General features: G+C 41.3%; 1 protein-coding gene and 1 long non-coding RNA gene across 2 annotated transcripts in view; one reads left to right on the forward strand and one right to left on the reverse strand.

Moving 5' to 3' along the window:
* LOC308669198 overlaps nucleotides 1-1,741 on the forward strand; it is a 119,577-nt gene extending 117,836 nt beyond the window's left edge. Inside the window, exon 2 of the long non-coding RNA XR_014026721.1 lies at nucleotides 1,523-1,741. This is a non-coding gene — a long non-coding RNA (uncharacterized lncRNA). The remainder of the gene's footprint in view (nucleotides 1-1,522) is intronic.
* The window catches only part of NRG3 (neuregulin 3), a gene marked incomplete at its 5' end in the record, with an annotated part of 601,033 nt that overhangs the window by 165,512 nt on the left and 417,034 nt on the right, over nucleotides 1-18,487 (reverse strand). The gene's annotated exons all lie outside the window — the stretch shown is intronic.

Consider the following 18,487-nt stretch of genomic DNA (forward strand, 5'->3'; position numbering starts at 1 on the left):
TTCAAAGGCCTCAATTGGGCAAAACCTTTTTGCACAGTTATGCTATCTTACGAACATGCAGCCGACTAGAAATTCATTCTGTTCTTCAGTTCCCGCTGACAAGGAACATTTGAAAAAAGAGAATAAGAAAAGAACTGCTACCATGAAGAAAAATCTGAAACTATTCCTTTCGGTCTTATTACATTATAGACCTAAGGCAGTGAGGAGAATTCAGAAATATGATGACAGGAAGCAAACCTAACCTATTTTGATGGAAATCATAAGCACATATCCTGAGAGTCAATTGACAGATTTTGTTTTGTTTTGCATCTTCATATCACTTTCCCCCCGTGTCTCCTTTCATCTTTTTTTTTAAACAAGCGAAGAAACAAAAGCTTTAAGTAAGTGAAGGGGAAAAATTCTAAATAATGTTTTCATTTAATAGCACTGGGAACAAACCATGCAGAAGAAGCATTGAAGATGCATCTCTCTTGTGTTTTCTTTGTATACAAATAGCTTTGATGATGACTTGCAATGCGGTCTCTCTCTCTCTCTCTCTTTCTCTCTCTCTTTCATTCTCTCTCTCTCTCTCTCTCTCTCTCTCTCTCTCTCTCTCTCTCTCTCTCTCTCTCTCTCTCTTTCATTCTCTCTGATGATTTCAAGTGTCATTTAGAAAGACAGAAGCAAACAGACCATATTTCCCCTCCCCCTTTTATAACAGGCTGAGGATACTTTTCAATAAACCTATATCTAAGACAATTTATATGTTTTTTTTTTCTTTAGAAGGGACATTTTGCTCCAAGCATTTGCTGAAATGAAACATCTTTTTCAACCTTGCCTCTTCCGTCGTGCAAATTATTACGTTAAACCAATTCTGCTTGTGACCATTTTAAAAAAAATCTGACAATGGAATAATTTATCTTGGATTTGGGAAGTTGGATTCACAGTTTCGCTGGCACAGAAGATTTCAGCACTCAACTTTCGTTAGGGGGTCTAGTAGTACTACCTTGGTCTGCCCCACTGAGAATGAAACCTACAATGCAAACCATGATCAGTCTTCCCTTATTTTCTTGGTCAAAACTTCCAGGCTGGTGAGATCCGTGGACTCCAAATTTTAACCACAGCTTGAGTGCAGTATGAGCCAGTTTGGTTTCGGTTTACTAAAGCACCCGGTTAGAGATGATGAGTTCCAGTCCTGCCTTAGGAATGAAATTTGACTGGATGACTTTGGGCCAATCACCAGGAGACAGTGGGTTGCAGTCCTGCCTTAGGCATGAAAGCTGGTTGGGTGACTTTGGGCCAATCACCAAGAAACTATGATTTCTAGTCCTGCCTTAGGCATGAAACCCAGCTGGTTGTCTTTGGGCCAATCACCAGGAGACGGTGAGTTCTAGTCCCGCCTTAGGCATTAAAGCCAGTTGGGTGACATTGAGCCAATCACTGTCTCTCCACCCAACTCACTTCACAGGGTTGCTGTTATGGGGAAAGGGTATTAGATATGTTTGTTGCCTTAAGTTGTTCATAAAAAAAATAATAAAGGCAGAAAGAAAGAAAGAAAGAAAGAAAGAAAGAAAGAAAGAAAGAAAGAAAGAAAGAAAGAAAGAAAGAAAGAAAGAAAGAAAGAGAGAGAGAAAGAAAGAAAGAAAGAAAGAAAGAGAGAGAGAGAGAGAGAGAGAGAAAGAAAGAAAGAAAGAAAGAAAGAAAGAAAGAAAGAAAGAAAGAAAGAAAGAAAGAAAATAATAAAGGCAGAAAGAAAGAAAGAGAGAGAGAGAGAGAGAGAGAGAGAGAGAGAGAGAGAGAGAGAGAGAGAAAGAAAGAAAGAAAGAAAGAAAGAAAGAAAGAAAGAAAGAAAGAAAGAAAGAAAGGAAGGAAGGAAGAAAGAAAGAAAGAACACCACATCCTACATTCCAGCTAGCCAATTTTCTAGATTAGTAGCATTAATTATGTCAAAGTATGAGCAATTTTGACTTCAGTGGGATTTTCTGATAGACTCCTATCCAATTACTAAATAAGCTCAAGACTTGTTCACCTGCCCAGCCTGCACAATACAAGCCAGGTACTAGGATTTATAATTGTAATCCACTTATGGTTTCTTGAAAAAATGCCAGATGCTTCTTTTGAAAAATAAATTCTAGCCTGGGCAAAAATATCCAGGTTATTAGACAGTTATCCAGCAGTCATCATCATGTTTCTGATTCAATTATTCACTTCAAGTCAACAGGAAAATACATTTTGTACATAAAACAACTTTAGGCACCTTGAGAAGGAAATAGTATTATATTAAAGTATAGTTACTGGCCCTATGCAGTCTGTAATAGCAACCAACTGCTTTTCAAAATGTATTCCGATTTGGAGGTTTAGGCCAGGGGTGTCAAACTCAATTTCATTGAGGGCCGCATCAGCATTGCGGTTGCCCTCAAGGGGCCGGGTGGGTATGGCCAGGGTGGGCGTGGCCTACTGGGTGGGCGTGGCTAGAGTGCGTATGGCCTACTGGGTGGGCGTGGCCAGCTCTACATCGTTTGCATCAAGGGTGCCTATGGGGGCCTGGGCAGGAGTGGGACAGATCTGAGGGTCTCTGGCAGGAGGAGGGTCTCTGGGCCAGGGCCAAGACAGTGGGGACCGTTCCCTCACTGTTTCCAGGATGGCTTCGCGGGCCGCATGAAACCACTTCGCGGGCCGGATCTGGCCCCTGGGCCTTGTGTTTGACATGTCTGGTTTAGGCAAACTATGTTTGAAACAAGACTGCGTAAACTTCTAAATGGGCATGTACGAAACTCACCCAGACCAGAAACAGGATAGTCCATGGATCGCTAGTTATCTTTTAAATGCAGATGTCATTTTCGTTCTTTCTCCTTTTTTCACAATACAACAGTATCTCTGCACAAGCATTTCTGCCCACCCAGCATGGCATATTTAGATATATGTATGCCAGCAGCCTAGCATGTATTTAGCCTGTGCAAACATTGTACTTCAGAACGCCTTGCAGGCAGACTCAACTAGGCATGCAAAGGGAGCCTGCAATGAAAGATAAAACAGCTTTGCAATAATTGAGTGAGCATTCAGTCCTTCGTGCTTCACATCCTCTCTGTTCTGTGCTGCCAAAGCAAGGACAGAGTGCCACAGAACATCTAGAACATCTAGAACATCACTAAGAAGAAAATGCTATTTGTAGATCTACTTCTTCAATCCGAAAATGGCAGAAATAACTTATTTTTTCACAGTGATACTAATATTCCTTTCCTTCCCTTTTTCTTGTCTTTTCTTTTCCTTCCTTTTTTCTTTTCTTTTCTTTTCTTTTCTTTTCTTTTCTTTTCTTGTCTTTTCTTTTCTTTTCTTTTCTTTTCTTTTCTTTTCCTTCCCCTCCCCCTTCCCTTCCCTTCCAACACATGACAAATATATTATGTAAAAAGGTTTGCATACATTAGAACATATAGTTAATTAACTCAAAACTGTCTCATTTTGGTGACTATCTTTGCTCAAAATATCCAGAAAACAAATAGAAGGATAAACAGCATGATTCTTCCGCTGTGGATATCCAACACTCAAAGAAGGGACCTGATGCCTAGAGTCACATTTTGGCAAGTTGGGTGGCCACATAAATCTCTATAGATATTTTTTTTTTTATTGAAAAGTTTTAACATACAATTTTTCCCTTAAAAAATCCCCCCTCCCCCACCCTTCTCCCTCCCCCTTCCTCTCCCCCCTCCCCCCCTCCCCCCGACTTCCCAGAGCTAAATACAAGGTATATATATATATATATAAAACAATCATAAACAACCATATACTAACAACCATAAACTCTAAAATCTATCACTCTCTAGCTTATATAGGATAAAACAAACCTTAGTAATATTAAATATATATAAAAAAACTAATATAGAAAAAGAAACAAAGAAAGAAGACTTATTCAAATATAAAACTTCTTAACCCTATACTTATTCTAGATAAACTCAAGCCATTTTCTCCCTTCCATAATATAGCGTTCCTGCAAGTAATCTTTCAAATAGGCAGAAATCTTCGCCATTTCAACCAGGTCGGAAACCTTTAAAGTCCACTCTTCTATGGTCGGCAGTTCCTCTTTCCAGTACTAACCTATCAAAAGTCTTGCTGCCGTAATTAAATTCAACATCAACTTAGTATGTTCCACCAGACTTTTATCCAAAAAGCCTTAACCTTTTACAAGTCCAGCATATATGAAAATATATTACGTCTTCATCACCGCACCTCCAACATTTAGGCTAATAATTCAGATACATACTTAGCTTTTTAAAATCTAAATACCATCTATAAAACATTTTGTAAAAATTCTCTCTTAGATTTCAAACTTGTATAAATTTTACATTCCTCACCCAAATCTTTTCCCACCTCCCACTACTTGGCTGTAAGTACGTTGTGAAAGTTCCATAGACTTCTGCTGATCTTGTTCTTTTATCTTTTTTGATCGTTTTAAAGCAGCACGCGTCACCCTCTGTTCTCTGGGATCATCCAAAGGTGTTATAACTTGATCTCCTGCAGCACCATTCTCCTCTGTCTGTCCATCTTCAGCCTCTTGATGTTCTCCTTCTCCAGATCCCTTTGCAGCTTCCAGAAGTGTTAATGGGGTTGCTTTTAAAACATTATTGTAAAAATCACGCGCTTGCATCACAGTAACCAGACGGTACCTTTTACCTTCATGCATCACCATCAACCCAGCTGGGATCTCCCATCTGAACCTTATATCTCGTTGCTTGAGCTCTTGCACAAGAAATGTAAAATCCTTCCTTCTCCTTAAAATCTTTGGAGGAATTTCTTTTAGAACCAGAACTTCTTGATCAGCAATCACGACTTTAGTATCATAGGCAGCTTGTATAACTTCATCTCTAATTTCCCTTTTTACAAAATAAACCACCACATCTCTAGGCAACTTTCTCTGTCTAGCAATCCATGAGTTCACACGAAACACTTTATCCATGCCTCCTTTTATTTCAGATGCTGGCTGATTCAATACCACTTCGAGAGCCTCAGAAACCAGCTGCTTTAGATCTTCCTTAATATTCTCCTTTAAACCTCTGATTCTAATGGCAAACTACATCTGGAAATATTGAGCAAGACTCAATTCTCTATCCATTTTGTCTCTTAAATCTTCATTCTCCAATACTTTTGCTTCTAATATGGCATTCTTTTGAGTCAAATCTTCCACTTTTTCATCCAAATCTTCCACACATTCAGCCACTTTATACACTGAAGACAAAATGTCTACCTTCATCACACTGAACTTCTGTTCCATCCTCTCCTCCATTCTCTCCTCCAACTTCTTCAATTTCTCCTCCATCTGTGCAAATTTATCACCCATTGATTCCAAAATTACCTGGGTATGTTTTTCAAGAGCATCTTGTAAGTCCTTCGATGTCAATACATCAGGAGGATGCAATGCCTGCAATGATGATTGTTGCACCGGAGAAGTTCCAGCACTCCGAAGAGTTTTAGGGGGAGGTTTAGCCGCCATCTTTTACTTTCAATTGTGACGCACTTTCACTTTAAGTTTAAAAAGTCCATCAAGCTCGAGAGTAAAATAAAATAATCCTCTTCACCTTTTCCTCTTGTACCGCTCTGCCTGCTCTTTTTATTCCATAGTCCTTCCTTCAGGCAGGGGTGGTCGCAGACGCCTGGCTCTGCTCCATAAAATCAGGAGCAGAGGCGCTGGCCAGCTGGGAGCGACCCAGGCTATGGGGGAGTTCGATCCTTCGGCCGCCCAAGCTGCAAGCTCAGGCGGCCCCGGAGAACTCGACCCCTACCTGGGGCCTCAACCCCTCCTCTTCTCCCAAGGAGGGGGCTTCAAATTCGCCCGAACAGCTGATCGGCGCTGTTTCGGGCGAAAATCACTCAGCTGAGCCGCGGGCAGCCCGGGAAGGCTGTCTCCGGCGCCGCGCAGCCACCGGAAGTCGATAAATTTAATTTCACGATGTAAAAAAAGATGTCGAGACTCTAGAAAGGGTACAGAGAAGAGCAGCAAAGATGATTGGGGGACTGGAGGCTAAAACATATAGGGAACGGTTGCTGGAATTGGATATGTGTAGTTTAACGAAGAGAAGGGTGAGGGGTGACATGATAGCAGTGTCTCAGGGGCTGCCCCAAAGAAGAGGGAGTCAAGCTATTCTCCAAAGCACCTGAAGGCAGGACAAGAAGCAACAGATGGAAACTAATCAAGGAGAGAAGCAACCTAGAACTAAGGAGAAACTTCCTGACAGTTAGAACAATTAACCAGTGGAACAACCTGCCTCCAGAAGCGGTGAATGCTCCAACACTGGAAGTTTTTAAGAAGAGACTGGACAGCCATTTGCCTGAAATGGTATAGGGTTTCCTGCCTGAGCAGGGGGTTGGACTAGATGACCTCCAAGGTCCCTTCCAACTTCTTCTTCTTCTTCTTCTTCTTCTTCTTCTTCTTCTTCTTCTTCTTCTTCTTCTTCTTCTTCTTCTTCTTCTTCTTCATTATTATTATTATTATTATTATTATTATTATTATTATTATTATTATTATTATTATTGATATGGAAGAGAGAGAGAGAGAGAGAGAGAGAGAGAGAGAGAGAGAGAGAGAGAGAGAGATGGAGGATAATCTTCTAAAGTCACATGGATTACTATGTTCTAATGTCAACCTCACCATAACATCATTTATATTTAGATTCTATTTATTGCCAAGTAAGGTATCACTAAGTAAGAAAATACAGAGATGAGATTTAGAATGTCCTAGGCAAGGCGGAATCCTCAAAGAGAAAGATTAAAACAAAAATCGTTTGATGGTTCCCTAATGAGGGGTATTCTATTTAGACTGTTCACAGGTTGTTCTGACCAGAAATCAGCTGTAAACATCAGACTCCTGAATTCAACTTGATTACTCAGCTGAGACTTGGCCAAAATCTCTCAGGTGCATGAAACAGTATGGATAGATACACATCTTTATCCCAAAGCCATAATGAACAGTTGGTCTCTCTTCATCCCTTGGAGGGTGCATTCCATTCCATATTCTCTTCTCTTCTCTTCTCTTCTCTTCTCTTCTCTTCTCTTCTCTTCTCTTCTCTTCTCTTCTCTTCTCTTCTCTTCTCTTCTCTTCTCTTCTCCTCTCCTCTCCTCTCCTCTCCTCTCCTCTCCTCTCCTCTCCTATTCTATTCTATTCTATTCTATTCTATTCTATTCTATTCTATTCTATTCTATTCTATTCTATTCTATTCTATTCTATTCTATTCTATTCTATTCTATTCTATTCTATTCTATTCTATTCTATTCCACATGTTAAAAGCCCTTGGGCTACTGTGTGTTGATCAAGACAGTTATTTGGTAAAGGATTCCCCCGTGCAGTCATGTCCATCTCCATTTCTTAATCAAGGGAGCCAGTGTTGTTTGAAGACATTTCTGCAGTCATGTAGCCAGCATCAGCATGATTATACACTGAGGTGCATGGAATGCTGTTTCCTCCCAAGTGAAGTGGTACCTATTTATCTACTTGCATTTCTGTGCTTTCAAACTTCTAGGAAGACAGGAGCTGGGGCAAGAACAACTGACCCCATCACACACTATTTGGTTCTCAAACTACCAACTTTCTGATTGACAAACCCAGAGTCTTAAGTATTAGGCCACCACACACTATGACTGGATTATTTCTAGGTTTCCTTCCACTTGAGGCAGAGCCACTGGAGTTGCATCAGGTGCTACGATTCTTTTCCTTTGCTACGAAAAGAAAATGTGCTAATATTCTAAATATTCTGAAGGAATATGGACCAGAAGTGAGATGCTATGATTTATGCAGCTTCCAAATTTTGTCAAGATTCATCTACCCTAAATTGCCAAGCAGAAGAGCTGTTCAGCTGTTGGTGCTTAAAGGGCGAAAAATTAATATTTCTTCCAGATGCTCCGATCCAAAAATAAGTTAATACAGCAATTATTTGTTCAGTGTAGTCTGCAGTTTGCATTTTTCAAGAGCTTAAGGCTTCTCTGCAATCTATGCTTAGATCTGAGAAACTGATGTCCGAGCAGCCTTCTAAACTAACATGCTATCTGCACCAGTGAAATAGTTTGTGTGACAAAGCAAATGACTAAGTATTTTCAAACTCCCACAGTAAAAAAAAAACCAACCCCCCCCCCAAAGAACCAATGACACCTTCTCCATTTTTCTTCCGAAACTGTTTGGGATTATATCTCAGAAAAATGAAGGCAAACATTGGTCTCATGTTGCAGACGGAAATTTAGGCAGCGCCGTCAGAAACAGTTGAACCAGTGCAGCATTAAAGATAAATCACGGCTGCTGTCAGAATCCATTTATATCATATTCATAAATGTATGTTTCAAACATTATTCCATGGATTCTGCCATCTCCCGAAGAGGAGAGAATGGATGTGTATTGAACCGGTATTAGGCATTTCAAAGGAAAAGAGAAGCCTTTTGAACTGGGGAAACAAAAGGGGGGGCTAGCATCTGGCTTGTGTCAGGGAAGAGAGCAATAAACATGAAAGGTCCTAAGTTCCTTCTTCCCACGAGAGGGATGATACGAGATAAAGGATGGGGGACTGACCAAATGGGGCTAAGGGGGGTTAAACCGGGAACTCTATATAAGGGTTTAGTTCATGGGACAATATTAAGTCCTGTCTTGTATTCCTACAACCAAGCATGTCATAGTAAAGATTCTTTTTGGACTAGATTTGACTCCAAGAGTTTTGTCTTCCTAAGACGTGGTTTGGGGTGGGTCCTGACAGCTGCTCTGTAAGTTGGTTTATTTTAACGAGCTTTTTAATGTCCTCCTTTGTTAACGAAAGTCTAAAAAGCAGAAAGGTGCATTTGCTTAAACCTTTCTTTAAGAGGTACTGTCTATCAATGGCTGGGCGGTGTTGAAGATACAACAGCAGCTGATCCCTTCAACTAATTATCCCTTTGTTGATATTTGTTGATATTTTAAGTTTTCTGATCGGTGATTGTGACACAGGACACTCTTCCATAGAACTTTAACCAAATTTAAACAGACTACAAAATTAGCCGCTTAATGGGAAGGTACGCAAATGGAATGGAATAAATAGACACGAACTATTTTGTTTACCAGACATAGATGTCAGACGATACGTTTAATATCTGATTGTCTGACCGTTTTTGTAAAAATGTGAACATGCATGAGAATGTATAGTTAACTAACACAGTGACTCAGAACTGTCGTTTCGGTTGCTGTCTTTGCTCAAAATACTCAGAAAGCAAGTAGATGGATGAATAGCATTGCCTTCCAGTCATGTAATTATTGGAGATGCAATTTCTTTCCTTTGCTTTCCTATCTTCTTCTGTTTCTCCTCCCTTCTTCTCTCTCTTCCTCTCTTCCTTTCATCCTTTCCCCTTCCCCTTCTTCTCTCTGTCTCCTTTCCTTTCCTTTTCTTCCCTTCCCTTCCCTTAATTCTCCTTTCCTTTCCTTTCCTTTCCTTTCCTTTCCTTTCCTTTCCTTTCCTTTCCTTTCCTTTCCTTTCCTTTCCTTTCCTTTCCTTTCCTTTCCTTCCCTTCCCTTCCCTTCCCTTCCCTTCCCTTCCCTTAATTCTCCTTCCCTTCCCTTCCCTTCCCTTCCCTTTCCTTTCCTTTCCTTCCCTTCCCTTCCCTTCCCTTACCTTACCTTACCTTACCTTACCTTACCTTTCCTTCCTTAATTCTCCTTTTTCCTTTCCTTTCCTTTCCTTTCCTTTCCTTTCCTTTCCTTTCCTTTCCTTTCCTTTCCTTTCCTTTCCTTTCCTTTCCTTTCCTTTCCTTTCCTTTCCTTTCCTTCCCTTCCCTTCCCTTCCCTTTCCTTCCCTTCCCTTTCCTTTCCTTTCCTTAATTCTCCTTTTTCCTTCCCTTTCCTTTCCTTTCCTTCCTTAATTCTCCTTTCCTTTCCTTTCCTTTCCTTTCCTTTCCTTTCCTTTCCTTTCCTTTCCTTTCCTTTCCTTTCCTTTCCTTTCCTTCCCTTCCCTTCCCTTCCTTTCCTTTCCTTTCCGTTAGAGAGCTACCTTCGTGATTACAATGTTGAGTGGCCGACTGAGGCTGAAAACACATTAGGTAGCACTTGAGACATGCAGGCAAATCCTGCTAAAGGGCTTTCCCCCCCCACTGGGGGCATAACTTTGCAGCCCGAAGATCAGTTGTTGCTGCGACATCTGCATGGTGCTTTTCAGCTACAGTGTGCAGCTAATCTTTTCTGCGAGATCCCTGGCTGATTTGGTTTTGCAACATTTGCTTCTCAAATCACTCTCCTTCCATCTTAACATTTTACTCTTTTTCATATTAGATTTTCGTTCACTTTATTTTCCCCCCCCCTGTTGGTGAGTTGGGCTTCAGTTTTTACTTTAATTTTATTATTCTCTTCTTAAGCTTTGTGTGTGTGTGTGTGTGTGTGTGTGTGTGTGTGTCCCCTTTCCCTTGCCTTCCTCATTCTTTCATTGCCTAGCAACTGCTGTTCCTTTAACCTTGTTGCCTTGTGACACAACACTCAAAATCCAGGACAATCATTGAAACACTTTAAACATCCTTAATTTCTTGCTCCAAATCCACTCCTCAAATAACAACTACTGGTGTTTCATAAATATCATTTTCCTAATAGTGTATTGCAGTTCCCCAATCAAAATATATTAGAACACAGTTTTTGTTTTTGCTAAAGCGGCTCAAAATCCATTAATTAGTGAAAATAATATACAATCAGTATATTGGGCTGCACTAAATTCAAATTGTCTATACATCTAGGACACACACATATTTTTATGAATTAAATGCTAATCCAGATATGGGGAAAAATAAAATTAAGAATGGATAAAATAATAGTAGCACTTAGACTTATATACCGCCCCTTTACAACCGTCTCTAAGTGGTTTACAGAGTCAGCATATGCCCCCCCCATCCTTATTTTACCGACCTTGGAAGGATGGAAGGTTGAGTCAACCTTGAGCTGGTTGAGGATCGAATTACTGGCAGTCGGCAGAATTAGCCTGCAATACTGCATTCTGACCACTCTGCCACCAGTCTTATCTATCTATCTATCTATCTATCTATCTATCTATCTATCTATCTATCTATCTATCTATCTATCTATCTATCTGTCTGTCTGTCTGTCTGTCTGTCTGTCTGTCTGTCTGTCTGTCTGTCTGTCTGTCTGTCTGTCTATCTTCTTCCTCCTCCTCCCTCCCACCCATCTATCTATCTATCTATCTATCTATCTATCTATCTATCTATCTATCTATCTATCTATCTATCTATCATCTATCTATCTATCTATCTATCTATCTATCTATCTATCTATCTATCTATCTATTTCCCACCTTTATTATTTATTTACAAATAACTCAAGGTGGTGGAACATATCTAACTGTCAGGTCATGCCTCAACTAGCCCTCCCAAGAAAGCAGAACTCTTGAAACTGGCATTGTTTCAAAGAGCAACTTTTATTGAGAGGTAGTGAAAGCAGAAAGGCAAGGCAAGATCTGAATAATTCCCATGCAAAACATTAGAATAAAAGACCTTGTTCAAACCCCTCCCTAATGCCCGACTGTCCAGTTCATTTCCAGCCATTAACACAGGTGTGAAGCGATAAGGCACGGTTCTTAGGCATTACATCCTAAGATAAGGTAGATGGCCCAGGCATATTCCTCCCCGCTTTCACACCCAAAGAGATACATCAAAGGTGAAAAGAACAAAGTGAAGCCTCTGCCCTCTCATCAGAATGGAAGAGCCCCAAGAATGCAGTTTTGAGGGGATCTGACACCAACACCCTTTCCTCCTCCTGTTTTCCTTACAACATCAACCCTGTGAGGTGAGTTGGGCTGAGAAAGAGTCACTGAGCTGGTTTTCATCACTAAGGCAGGACTAGAATTCACCATATCCTGGTGATTGGCCCAAACTCTACCAGCTGGCTTTTACGGCTAAGGCACGGCTAGAATTCACCATCTCCGGGTGATGGGTCAAAAGTCATCAAGCTGTTTTTTATCCCTAAGGCAGGACTAGAACTCATCATCTCCTGGCGATTGGTCCAGCTGACTTTCATGGAATTCAACTCACAGTCTCCCACTTTCTAGCCTGCGGCTTTAACCACTGGACCAAACTTACCATTAACGTCATATTTACCATTTCTGCAAGACAGGAGCGTGACTGATTTAAGCCATCAGTATTAACACACAGTAAGACGTAATTGCTTTTTCCCAGTAACAGCTTTGATATCCCAATGGCTTCACTTCGATGGACTTTATTTACCCCCTCCCAAGATCAGTCAAAATTTTAATTATGTGGACCTGTGTCTTTGGCATGACCCCAAATCTGGAAATCAGGGTTCATGGGGGCAATTTTAAATCAATTTGCAAATTAGGACATTAGTAGGCAGAGGTTTTTTTTATTTCCTGATGGATTCCTAGCATGGAATTTGCTTTTTTTTTTTTTTTACAAAAGACACACACACTAAGATGATATTTTTATCCTGGTTGTCAACGCCGAGTTTAATATCCATTTCCTGATCAGTCACTGACAACTAAATCATACTATATATATACATCAGCCACTTTAAACCCCTCCAAACCACACAATAAGCAAACTGACACCCACTATAAAAACATGGCACCACCACAAACACGAAGCCGAACAAAAGCAGCACAACTCACCAGCTCAGGTCTGGAGCTGGCAGCTGAGACCAGCCCATCCACTCAGAACACGCCCCCACCCAATCAGAACACACCCACCATTCAAAACACACTCCCACCCAATCAGAACACACTTGGTCCCCCACCCAATCAGAGCACACCTCCACCCACAGAACACACCCCCTCTGGCAGTTTAAAAAAGAGGAACAAACAGCCACATGCTTCTCCCAGAAGAAGGAAGCTAAAGCCACCAGCCTGATGATGACGGATGGGATTCCGTCGAAACGTTGCACCTACACATATATATATATGTTTGTTAAGCATTCAGAATACACTTGCTTGGTCCCAGACATGGGACAAATCTTATTTCCTGTTTCAGCCTAGGCCAAGGCCATCTACAGGCAGTAGCCACAGCAGTGGCAGCTCATATTTGTATAATTTTTTTTTGCTTGCTAACAAAGAATAAAGGGAGACTGATATGATCATTTCAAACTTATTTGTATGGCTGACTGATGAGAACAAATAAGTTTGAAATGATCATATCGGTCTCCCTTTATTCTTTGTTAGCAAGGAAAAAAAAATTACACACACATACACACACACACAAACACACACATATATAAAGTTTGAATTGTTTTGCTTCAGTGAGCAAAAAAGTTTAGAGATGTTTATATTGAACCATATCCACTGTTTTTAAGAACCATTTCCATTTTCGCAATGCCTCTCTGCTTTGTCTGACCTGAATTATTTAATATCATCAGCAAGATTGGATATCTCACTGCTCACCCTTAATGCCTGATCATTTATAAACAAGTTAAAAAAGTGCCCATTCCTTAAAGACCAAACATGCCAAAATAATTTGTTTCCCAGACTCAGAGAAGAAAACACACACCAAAAGCATATTAGTAAAACTATCAAGGAAAAAGAAGGCACAGACATTTGTGGCATACAAATGTGACATCCCGTTTGTGTAATGGTTAAGGCTGGATACCATATAGAAACAAAAAGACAGAGAATTCTAGTTTCCTCCCTTAGCCATGAAAGTTGGCTGGGTTACTCTGAGCCAGTCACCAGGAGATTGGGAATTCTAGCCCCGCCTTAGCCATGAAAGTCGGCTGGGTTACTCTGAGCCAGTCACCAGGAGATTGGGAATTCTAGCCCCGCCTTAGCCATCAAAGTCGGCTGGGTTACTCTGAGCCAATCACCAGGAGATTGGGAATTCTAGCCCCGCCTTAGCCATGAAAGTCGGCTGGGTTACTCTGAGCCAGTCACCAGGAGATTGGGAATTCTAGCCCCGCCTTAGCCATGAAAGTCGGCTGGGTTACTCTGAGCCAATCACCAGGAGATTGGGAATTCTAGCCCTGCCTTAGCCATCAAAGTCAGCTGGGTTACTCTGAGTCAGTCACCAGGAGTTTGGGAATTCTAGCCCCGACTTAACCCTGAAAACTGGTTGAGTGAATTTGGACCAATCATTTTCTCTCAGCCCAATCAACCTCATAGGGTTGTTTTGGGGAAAAGAGGAAGATAATGAAGGAAAAATTATCTATATTCACTCCCTTTTGTTTCTTATGAAGTAATCACGGCAGGGTAAAAATCTGATAGATAATGATAATACAAAATAAGTATTGATGACTGAGCTATTTTCATATTAAAATCTATGGAAAAATTGGGGGGAAGGGGCATAGAGTCGAGCAAAGCAACCCAGGATTTGAAAATGGAAAATAATTTAGAGAGCTCAACAGGGCAAACATGTAAACATTTTTGAGCAAACATGTCAAAAGTCAGTCTGCAAACCAAAAATTAACTGAGTAAAAGTCGCTGAGTTTTTATTTCTTATCCTAGGCACTCCAAACTTGTGAATGCTTGAATTAGCTGCAATTGAACACTTGTTTGCATAACTCTGTACAAACATAAAGGTAGTACATTACTTGCAGCTCGCAACAAAATTAAATCAAAATGTTAGAATCTTAGTAATCCCCTCTTTGATGTCCCTTCTCTAGAAATGTTTTGATGCAGCATAATGGAAGTGTTTCATTCGTTCGAATTAACAGCATGTTCACAGAAGTTCTTAGCAACCTATTTAAAATCAATTAAAGACTTTCTGTATCAAAGGGAATTTGAATTTAATGCATTCTCCCTTCATTTAGTATTTTGTTCTGGTACCTTTTCACTTCAATGTGTTCAATCTTGGGTTTCAAAGTCAAAAGGATACCAAAAAACCTTTAGAATTGATGGTAGCTCTTAATTAGCATTTAAGACTCCGTGCTTTTAAGAGAGTGTCTTTTTCAGAAACAAATGAACAGAAAACTGAAGTACTGTTAACAGGCATAATCTTCTCCTTTGAGGACATAACTTATTTTCTCCTTATTCCCCATTTCCTTTTTTTTAATGGAGGTCCCATTAATATAGTCACTAGTGGTTTCCCCACCAAATAACACTCAGGTCCAAATCTGCTACTTGCAGGAATTGGGTATGTCTACTTTAAGGAAAAGGAGGTCTAGGGGTGACAAGATAACAGTCTTCCAATATCTGATGAGGTTCCACAAAGAAGAGGGAGTCAATTTAGGCTCCAAAGCACCTGAAGGCAGGACAAGAAGCAACGGATGGAAACTCATCAAGGAGAGAAGCAACCTAGAACTAAGGAGAAATTTCCTGACAGAATAGAATTTATTGGCCAAGTGTGGTTGGAAACACAAGGAATTTATTTCTGATCCATAAGCTCTCAGTGTGCATGCAAGCAATAGTAATAATCATGATCATGTACAACACGAAAATACATTAATCATACACCACAAGATGCAACACTTAGTGATAGTCATAGAATACTGGCTAAGCAAACAACATCAATCTTTGTTGTTGTTAGCTGCGAAGTCGTGTCCGACCCATCGCGACCCTATGGACAACATTCCTCCAGGCCTTCCTGTCCTCCACCATCTTCTGGAGTCCATTCAAGCTCACGCCCACTGCTTCAGTGACTCCATCCAGCCACCTCATTCTCTGTCGTCCCCTTCTTCTATTGCCCTCGATCTTTCCCAGCATTAGGCTCTTCTCCAGTGAGTCCTTCCTTCTCATTAGGTGGCCAAAGTATTTGAGTTTTAGCTTCAGGATCTGGCCTTCTAAAGAGCAGTCAGGATTGATCTCCTCTAGGACTGACCGGTTTGATCGCCTAGGATACTAAAGAACAATATAAATTGTAAGATACCAGCAACGAAGTCATAGACATAAGAAGATAAGGATAGGTAATAGGAAAGACGAGGAGAATCATTGCAATACAGCTTTACTAGGTAGTTTGACAATGTTGTGGGAATTAGTTGTTAAGCAGAGTAACGGCGTGGGAGAAAAAAACTGTCTAGTCCAGGGGTGTCAAACTCAATTTCATTGAGGGCCGCATCAGCATTGCGGTTGCCCTCAGGGGGCTGGGTGGGTGTGGCCTGGGTGGGCGTGGCCTACTGGGTGGGCGTGGCTAGAGTGCGTATGTCCTGCTGGGTGGGCATGGCCAGCTCTACATCATTCGCATCAAGGGTGCCTATGGGGGCCTGGGCAGGAGTGGGACAGATCTGAGGGTCTCTGGCAGAAGGAGGGTCTCAGGGCAGGGCCAAGGCAGTGGGGGCTGTTCCCTCACTGTTTCCAGGATGGCTTTGCGGGCCGCATGAAAGCACTTCGCGGGCCGGATCCGGCCCCCAGGCCTTGTGTTTGACATGTCTGGTCTAGTCGTTCTGGTGCGCAATGCCCCATAGTGTCATCTTGAGGGAAGAAGTTTAAATTGTTTATGTCCAGGATGTGAGGGGTCTGTAAATATTTTCACGGTCCTCTTTCTTGCTTGTGCAGGATACCGGTCCTCAGTGGAAGGAAGGCTGGTAGCGATTGTTTTTTCTGCAGTTCTAACTATCTGTTGGGGACGCGGTGGCTCAGTGGGTTAGGACGCTGAGCTTGTCGATCAGAAAGTCGGCAGTTTGGCAGGTCAAATCCCGAGTGCCGCGTAACAGAGTGAGTGCCTGTTACTCGTCTTCTGCCAACCTAGCAGTTTGAAAGCACGTAAAAATGCAAGTAGAAAAATAGGGACCACTATGGTGGGAAGGTAAAAGCGTTCTGTGCGCCTTTGGGATCTAGTCATGCCGGCCACATGACCATGGAGACGTCCTCGGACAAGCGCTGGCTCTTCGGCTTTGAAACGGAGATGAGCACCAGCCCCTAGAGTCAGAAACGACTAGGAGGCATGTGCGGGGGAACCTTTACCTTTACCTAACTATCTGTTGAGATCTGTATCTGTCTTGTTTGGTTGAAGGGCAAATGACAGACTCAATAACTCCTTTGTAGAAGTGTATCAGCAGCTCCTTGGGCAGTCTGAGCTTTCTGAGTTGGCGCAGGAAGAACATTCTTTGTTGGGCTTCTTTGATGACATTTTTGATGTTAGGTGTCCATTTTAAACCTTGAGATATTATAGAACCCAGAAACCTAAAGCTCTCTACTGTTGATACTGTGGTGTCTAGTATTGTAAGAGGTTGTAGAATAGTAGGGTTTCTCTTAAAGTCTACTGTCATTTCTACGGTTTTGAGCGTGTTCAGTTCAAGATTGTTCTGGCGGCACCACAAGGCTAGTTGTTCAGCCTCCCATCTGTATGCCGACTCGTTGTTGACTTGAAATAACAACAAACGATTAATCAATCAAAAATTAATTAAGAAGCCCAATTAATCAATGAAACGACTCACCTCCAGAAGTTGTGAATGCTCTAACAATGGAAGTTTGTCAGAGGAGATTGCACAACTATTTGTCTGAAATGTTACAGGGTCTCCTGCTTGAGAAGGGGGTTGGACTAGAAGACCTCCAAGGTCCCTTCTGACTCTTATTCTGCTATATCTGTCCTGTCCATCTTGCTATTGCCGACAGGGATAAGTTATCCTTGTATCTGTTTGCTCACACCAACAAATTCAGCAGACCTATGCTCAGTGCTAATACTTAATGCTAATTCTTATACACTCACTTTCAGCTCTGTTATTCTGGCACTGCGTGCTCTGCTATTGATATGTACTCAAGCCAAGCTTGCAAATCTGACTTATGGGCCAAAGATTCTGCCTCATTTGGAAAGTCACAGTGCCAGATGAGCTCAGAGCTAGGCTGAATACTGTCTGGCTGAGCTGCAAGAGAGCTGAAATCATATAGAGTAAGATAGATATTAAGGGACATAATAATCCCATTAGAGGATTTTGCCTCATTCTGGCTTCAGGCTCTGCAAGGAGATTGCCAAGCCATTGGCTCTGAAACTCCCTTTCAGTCAACCTGGCCAAACTCTTGAAATTGGCAAGGACTAGCCCTTCTGAAAAGTTTATTTTCTTCTCTGAGGACTAGGTGTTTGTCTCTCTCTCTCTCTCTATCTCTACGTGTGTGTGTTTGTGTATGTTTGTGAAGGTATTTTGTGACTGTGGAGCCTGCAGGAGTTCCAGGCTGAAAGAGGACTTTATTCGTTAGCATTTCAAATGGCAGGTGTTTTTTTCTTCCTTCCGTAATGAAACTTTTGGGGATTGCAGACGCAGTTAAATTAAATGCATAATAAGCAAAGACTTTTGTTGGGATTATTTGGAATTTTATTAAAACAATTTTCACATTAACCTGAGAGGAGCAGAAGTCTCCTGGATAGGCCAAACAACATTTGACTTGCAGTTTGCTTCAAAAGGAATCTTACTGAGTATTTTAATATCTCTACAGTTAAATATTTCCTCTGTAATAATAGGAAAATCTCTCTCTCTCTTATCTCTCTCTCTATTTATCTATCTATCTCTGTCTATCTCTATCTATCTATCTCCCAGTTGCAATGTATGGCTGTGAAAGTTGGACTATAAAAAAGGTTGAGCGCCAAAGAATGAGGCCTTTGAACTATGGTGCTGGAGAAGACTCCTGCGAGTCCCTTGGACTGC

The sequence above is a fragment of the Vipera berus genome (assembly GCF_964194415.1).
Source record: "Vipera berus genome assembly, chromosome: 5".
NCBI classification, from domain to species: Eukaryota; Metazoa; Chordata; class Lepidosauria; order Squamata; family Viperidae; genus Vipera; species Vipera berus.